General features: G+C 42.3%; 1 long non-coding RNA gene across 1 annotated transcript; it reads left to right on the top strand.

Moving 5' to 3' along the window:
- The first annotated feature begins 6,217 nt into the window (after positions 1-6,217).
- On the top strand, positions 6,218-7,219 carry LOC103629050 (uncharacterized). Its single transcript, XR_554082.3, has 2 exons — positions 6,218-6,418; positions 6,666-7,219. It is a non-coding gene; the product is annotated as an uncharacterized lncRNA (long non-coding RNA).
- The last annotated feature ends 297 nt before the right edge of the window (positions 7,220-7,516 follow it).

Consider the following 7,516-nt stretch of genomic DNA (forward strand, 5'->3'; position numbering starts at 1 on the left):
AGACTTTCTTTATTTTTGAGACAGAGGGAGTAGTAATAAATTTTGTTTAAAAGGACTGTCTGCCTTGGCATGCCGCCATACCCTAGTGGCAATACTTGAGGATATTAAGTGCTAATAACTAATATGAAACTATGGATTAGACAAAAAAAAAGATAGACGGTCCATACTGATTTTGATGTATTGTAAAATCAATAATTCCAGCTGACATTTATATAGCCGGATATATTAATTCCAGCTGACATTAAAAAAATAATTCCAGCTGTTTTCTTTCCATTTTTCGGTTTGGGCCCAGGTCCAACAGAAGGTGCAAAGCAACGAGCGGTCCAGCAAGATCGCTCAAGTCAAGGAAATCATGTACGAGGGCCTGCCAATCGCTGAAGCTGCTAAATCCGTTTCGGGCCAGAGCATGTGCACTCCAGATCCAGACGTCTGACTCCTGTGCGATTTTTTTACATAGAAAAAAATTCATAGTTTTTTTATACATAAAATATTGTAACCACTTAATATAAATTTGGTAAAACTTAAAAATAATTTGACTTAAAGTTGGTTCTAACAATTAATTTATTTCGTGACGGATGGAGTAATATGAAATTATGGATTAAATAAAGTCGTACATAGTTGTCGATTGGTCTCAACATATCTAAGACTAATAAAATTGTTTTTTTCCCAAAAAAAAATGCAGGTGATGTATGGCAATGGTACCGCAGTGGTTCAGCTCGAACATCGAAAGAAAAGTTGGCCCAACTACACTCTGAAGGCCCTGTTGTTCGCTTGCGCCATGTTGTTTTCCGCATACATGAATCTTTCTTCACTAACATCAATCACCATCAAGATACTGTTTGTGGTTGATATTATTGTCTTCTTCATCATCAATGGAGTACTCTACATAAATCCGCCTGATTGGGGCAATGCCTTGGTCTGCATCTCATGCCTCCTCCTACAAGTGGCATTGTGCCTTCTGACTGTCCCATTCAACGGATGCTACGCCTTCGCCATCTTCCTCGTGGTGTGCCTGATCCTTGTTGTCACTCTCCTTCAACCAAAGTTTCAGCATTCAGTAAAGAAGTATGTGCTGCCCACCTTCACCACCAATGATGGCAATACACAAGGCGACATCGGCGATCAAGAGAATCATTACTTGAACCATTTATTCGACATATCAAACGGCATTGCCACTTGTGGTGGCCTGGTAACCGGGATCATGGGATACGACTCCTACATGGTACGGCCGGTCACCGCAGCTGGCTGGCTTCATCTTCTTCTCCACTGTACTTCTCGGACTCTATCTGATGATGGTCATAGCAATGAGAGCTGTGTCCCCACTCCATGCCGCCTGCCTCGCCATCGTGCTGAAGGTTCTCCTCCTGCTCACTATCGTTACCGCCTCAATCTCATTTGTTCACCACTCAGTGACCACTCCAAAAGTTGCAAACTAGACTCCAATCACAGAAAGAACCTTGTCATGTTGTGACTTCTGAGAATGAAACCAAAAGTGCGGCTCCAATACTAACGCAGGCGCCTCGTTGGATCTAGGAAGGTAAATTTTTTTTTTTAAAAAAAATCCTTGTATGTATCTGAGTATCATGTGCTATATGATGCTCCTGTTGTGCATTTTTTTAAATAATGTATTTTTACTGCTTCAAAGACAGAAATACCGTTGAAAATACAAATCACAAGAATTTGTCAGAATTCTCCATTTTTTTTGTTAGCTGAACTGTGAGTAATGAGTGCTACATCTTTACAGGCTGACTGTCATGGTTTGGAATGTATTCTGGAATAGTTCCAGTCCCTATCTAGCTGGTTGTTAAGAAATATTTTGCCTAATCAAATCCAGTAACTCAGACTTAATATATGAAGCAAGTTTTAAGTAGTAGATAAACAGGAAGGGTGTGCCAAACTGCCAATCACCTGGCTATAACTAATCGGTGTGCTTCCACCGGTGGTCTCCCCTTGCTCCCATGGAGGCAGCGATGCAAGGATCCAATAAACTCTACAGCATGTATATTGCAAATAAGAAGAAAACAAAGACAATTCTTGTATTTGAGAATCATTCAAATCCAGTGAGCAATATCAATGGCAGCATTGCATCTTCTAGTTAGAATTGAACAGTTATTCCTGACTAAGTGACAAATTTTAGTAGTTTTAAAGAAGCATTGCTAGAAGAGCAATACTGTAGAAATGTTAATGTCAAATTCCTTTGTTCTTGCTCTCCTCAGTATTTCCCTATATTGTAGAATAAGCTAGTCACAAGTGTGCAATAAAGAAGATTTACTGAATCATAATTTAGTTCAACATAATTTCGCATCAAACTGCTGAACACATCATACAAGCTGAGTTAAATCAGCTAACCATAGTTTTTTTTTTAATTTCAAAGCCTTGTAAAGATAACCAATGTGAATCTGTGTGGTATTACATTCAGAACCCTAGTTCTGAATTTTGACAAGGTTACAAACCGGCTATGATATCAACCAAAAAAAAATACACAATAATATTTGGTCATGTCATGTGAAGGTGAGGCTGAATAAATGTTTTCTCAAATCAAACAAGCCTATAAGATTACCGATCTCATTTGACTTGATTATAACAACTTTAATTGAATTATCATATAGTGCATGATTTTTTTCATTGGCACAACCTGCCAGAAGTAAAATTACCTACTCAATTCAAGAAGGAATAAAAAAATTACTTAGTTTCGAGACAGAAGGGTAAAGAGCAAAATACTTGATTGTTGCCCTTGTGGTGAATATCGAGATTTCTATTCTGTGTTCGCAGCCATGCCGCTTAATTACTCGATTATAAGTTGTGACAACACTCCATGGTGGTGGTGGCATAACCTGATGGAGGGGAGTTGCTTATCAGACATGATATACTATGTTGGAAACCTATGGCACTAACCATCAGAGATCAATGGCAGGGATGAAAACTTAAGGAGCAGAAAAACATCTTAATCTTACAAATGTAGCTTTAATGGTACTATTAAAAAAATGCAGTATTAGACTCAAAATATCCATGTCGTATATTGTTATGTGTTGTATCGAACACATGCTTCTTCAGAATTGATGCAGTAATCCAAAGGAGCAAGAAAATGAAACTTTAACAGAGCTGCAGACCTTATTGCGCATAGCTCTGTTGAAAATGGAACTTAACACACGCAGGGTGGCTGAGGTGAAGTTAACACATGCAAGTGACATTGTGTTGGGCCCAGGTGAGCCTCAGATAACGGTATCAAGTCGCCTAGTCAATACTAATGTAAGGGGACTGGTGGGACAACTAATCGAACCTAGTTGGTAGTCTAGTCCTGCCTTCATGCCATCGTACAAGGGTGTATGTGCTATATGTAGTATAGCTGTATGAAGCTGTATGTGCTACATGTAGTATACCTGTATGAAGCTGTATGTGCTATACATAGCATTCATCACCATTAAAAAGAAAGCAAGCAGTGAAGCATGAGCTCGTAATGAAGCAATCAATTAGTGTCGTAGTGTGAGCAGAAGCAGAGCATCACGCAGCGACGAGAGCAAGAGCAAGCCAGTAAGCCAGTTGTGAATAGATTAATAACTGAAACAAATGGGACTAACTGGCAGCCCAATATCGTACGTCAACCGGCAGCTCAACCCAACGTGCAGGTCGACTGATCTCGATAAGTCGACTGCTAGTCAGACGACTAGGATCCTAGAAACCTAGTCGAGCTAATCGGGTGGGTGGGATGGGACCGGTAAGTATGACTGCTAATCGCCATTAGTCGGGCGACTGGATCTCAAGCAAAGCAATCTTACCTGCTGTTGCTTCCCACTCGCAGGTCCCAGCAGCACGAACTGGTTCATTGCCCTTGTTGATGGCGGAATGGCGGCGATGGGGTTGCTCCTCCTCACTTGACCCTCGCTAGTCCCGCGCCTGGCGCAAATCAGATGGTCGAAGATATGATGACGAGGACTGTCAGAAGTACAGATCATGGGCAGTGGCGGAGGACACACAAAATTTGAGGTGTGGCCCAATATATATATATATATATATATATATATATATATATATATATATATATATATATATATATATATATATATATATATATATATATATATATATATATATATACTTTCTAGTTTACAATAAATAATTTAAAATGAAGCAACAATTCAAAGTATTTTGTAGCAAACAAATATAAATAAAGACATTGAGGGATACCTTAATAAAAGTACGAAGATGAATTCATCATTGCTGCATTCTCTTATGTGTGAAGTATGTCCAAGAAACTAGGCAGTATTCTGGCATTCGTTGGAACACATACGTTGCATCCATATCGCACTATGTTCCATGACATGAATTCCTGGTCACATTGCATCGAACAGCTTGCGAGCTAGGGTGATGTCCCCGCTCTGGATAGTGGACATGAGCAGGTAAAAGGTAATCATGCATTCGACGCCAGTGTTCCATGCGCCATTTCATCAAACACCCTTCGAGCATCAACCACCCGCCCAGCATGCGTGTAGCCCAATAGTAGGATGGTGCTTGTGCTTGTGCGCAAGTTGCTGCCGGCGCTCGACGAACGATAGTTGATGGGACAAGCCAAAGGCTCAGTAGTAAACTAGTAATGGCGCCTAGCCAGAGTGGAGAAAGGCTGTAGGCGTGGTCACGTGAAGCAGAGCATATGAGAAGCGGCGGGGAAGTGAACAGCCCAAGGCGACCTGGTGATGGAAGGCGGCGAAGGCTGAGCAGAGTGCAGAGCGGTGCGGTGCTCTTCTAGTTCTGAGCTGGCCCAAGGTATGGCGTGGGCCATACCTGGCCATACCGGGTCCTCCGCCCCTGATCATGGGCAGCATGCAGGGGTAGAAATCCCCGCTCTGGTGGTGTCGCCGTCGCGGCGCTGCTGGTGGGACTCGTCGCAGAGGAATTCGAAGGTGGGGAGGAAGAGCGGACCTGGGAGGGTAGCGAGGGGAGAGACATCGGAGCAGATAGAAACGCGGAATGGTTGGGGGTGGAGGCGAGGAAGAAGGGGTTTTTTTTTTCGAGGAAGAAGGCTCGCAGGGGAAGGGGAAGGGGACGAGATCCTCTGCAGTAACTTCGTGGGACGTAGCTCCCCGGAGTCGCTGCCGCATGGGGGCAGGCGCGGCCGCGCGGGCACAGGCACAGTGACCCTGCCCGTGGCTACGTCCCGGAAAGTTACTGCAGACGAGCTATTCCCAAGGGGAAGGTGGAGGAGAAAGAAGATTGTTGGAGATGCTGAAAGCTTGAAGGGTGTGTTGTGTTTGGGCAGGCTTTGCTTTGCGGATTGAGGAGGTTTTTGGGCGTTGAGAATATATTATTGGGCTTAAGTCTTGTTTAGTTTCACGTCTAAAAACATTTTATCTATCACATCGAATGTTGCGGTATATATATGGATAAATATAGACAAAATAAATAACTAATTACACAGTTTATGTGTAAACTGCTAGATGAATCTTTTAAGTCTAATTAGTTCATAATTTGACACTAAAATGCTACGGTAACACTTTTGCTAATAATAAATTAATTAGTCTTAATAAATTCATCTTACAGCTGTAGCTATTTTTTTATTGGATCGACGACTCCAGTTTCTCCGTCGATCAACACATCCACCACAATCAATTCAGTGGGCCCTCTCAAAAAAAAAAAAAAATCAATTCAGTGGGCTTGGGATGAGCACCACCGGGCAGCCCAGCCATCGTCAGGCCCCTAAAAGCCACCAGTCGTGTTCTTTCTTTCTTTCTTTTTTATGAGGAGTAAAAGTCCACCGTCGTGTGTTGTGATTTGTGAACATTCGCCGCCAATTAACACAGAAGATTGTGGGAAGTATAGGATTTTGAGGGGTTGCAAGGCATCTTTTTTCAGTAATCACCATTTCTTCTGGATTTCCCAAATGGCACACAAGCAAAAGAGGTAATACAAACCTACTTTCGTAGGGGCATCAAAAGCTGCTTTTAGCAAATAAGAATAAACGAACAGTCTGTCTGCTTATAACAAAAGCTGCTTCTTCAGTTCACTAAATATATACTATACTGTACACATATATTCTGAACCGGCACACAAAGCAAAGTTAAGCATCAGATATGCTTATACTTTTACAAAAGCAGCTGCTTTTGTTCAGTTCACTGTAGATACATATTCTGAACTAGCTGGCGAAGCAAATCGACACAGCACTAGCTTGTCCCCCACACGTACGGCCTCTATATATAGGGCATGCCTGCATACACGATCGATCGAGCACAAGAACATAGTGCAGCACACACCGTCGTCCTTGTACGTAGCTAGCACTAGCGGTGATAGATGGCGATGTTGAGTTCCTACGCCATCCGGAGCCCGGCGCTGCGTTGGGCGACCTCACGCAAGGAGTCCCGCTCCCGGGCTGCTCTCTTCACGTGCCATGCGGATAAGTACGGGTACAACGACATCCAACCCAGTGGTAATAAGCTGTAGCTGGTGTACAATATATACGTACTAGGTACGTACTTCGTACGTATAGTAGTTCCTATATATGTAGAGTAGTGTATATATAATGCAAGTACGTATAACATGCATGTTAAGCACATATATATACTACAGTAAGTACTGTATATATACACCAATGCATATGCAAGTAGTAGTAGGAGGAGAAGGAAATAAATAAATGAATGAAGTAAATTGGGATGATTTTGAAATTTGGAATGCAGCCCTGGTGCACCCTCGATCGCGAAAAGAACGACGGCGACTGGAGGCTGAAGGACGAGAAGGACCAAATCACCCTCAAGTTTTTGGTGGGGGAGACGACGAGCAACGATAAACTGGAGGTTGCAACAACGGAGGATCGGACCAGGCGCTCTTGGTCATCAGGTACAAGAAAAAGGAGAGCAACGTCGTCGTCGTCGACGAGAGCCCGGCGAGCTCGCTGGACGTCCGCCTGCTGATGCCTCCCGGCTACGACAGTAATAAGATGCAGGCGATAATAATGTGGAAAATACGGGCTGGCTAGAGATTTCTATCCCCAAGCCTAAGCACGAACCCAAAACCATACCCATCTCGCCGGCCCAGTGACCATCATCAGTATGTATGGATATATGGATGTGTGCTTCCTCTGCTTCTGTCGTTCAGCATGTGCTAATAATGTACCTACAACTACAAGCAGCAGCATGTACGTGTAGCTGCAGCTGCTTTAACAGTCTCGTACCCTAATGTGATGTTTAATCATACATCGATCTCCTACTATGCCAAGCCTCATTTCGCATCATCAGCTGGATGTCAGAGTACTAGCTAGGCTGTAGTTGTGCATGATTAGATATCAAATTTAAATCACCTCAGAAGGTGATACATTTATTTATGTTTCTCCCATCTCAGGCTCGTAAAAATATTTTTGAAAATAACCAGCTAAATTTACTCTAAATTTCCTAGCTCTTTTAATATGAAAAGTTAATTTAAAACAACCCAACTCTGCCATAATGAAATATAACACTAAGTAATCCTTAATTTTTTTTAAATATCCTGCATATATGTTGTTACGAAAGATATAACATAATCCATATATAAT

This window comes from Zea mays, chromosome 6, assembly GCF_902167145.1.
Source record: "Zea mays cultivar B73 chromosome 6, Zm-B73-REFERENCE-NAM-5.0, whole genome shotgun sequence".
In the NCBI taxonomy this organism is placed as follows: Eukaryota; Viridiplantae; Streptophyta; class Magnoliopsida; order Poales; family Poaceae; genus Zea; species Zea mays.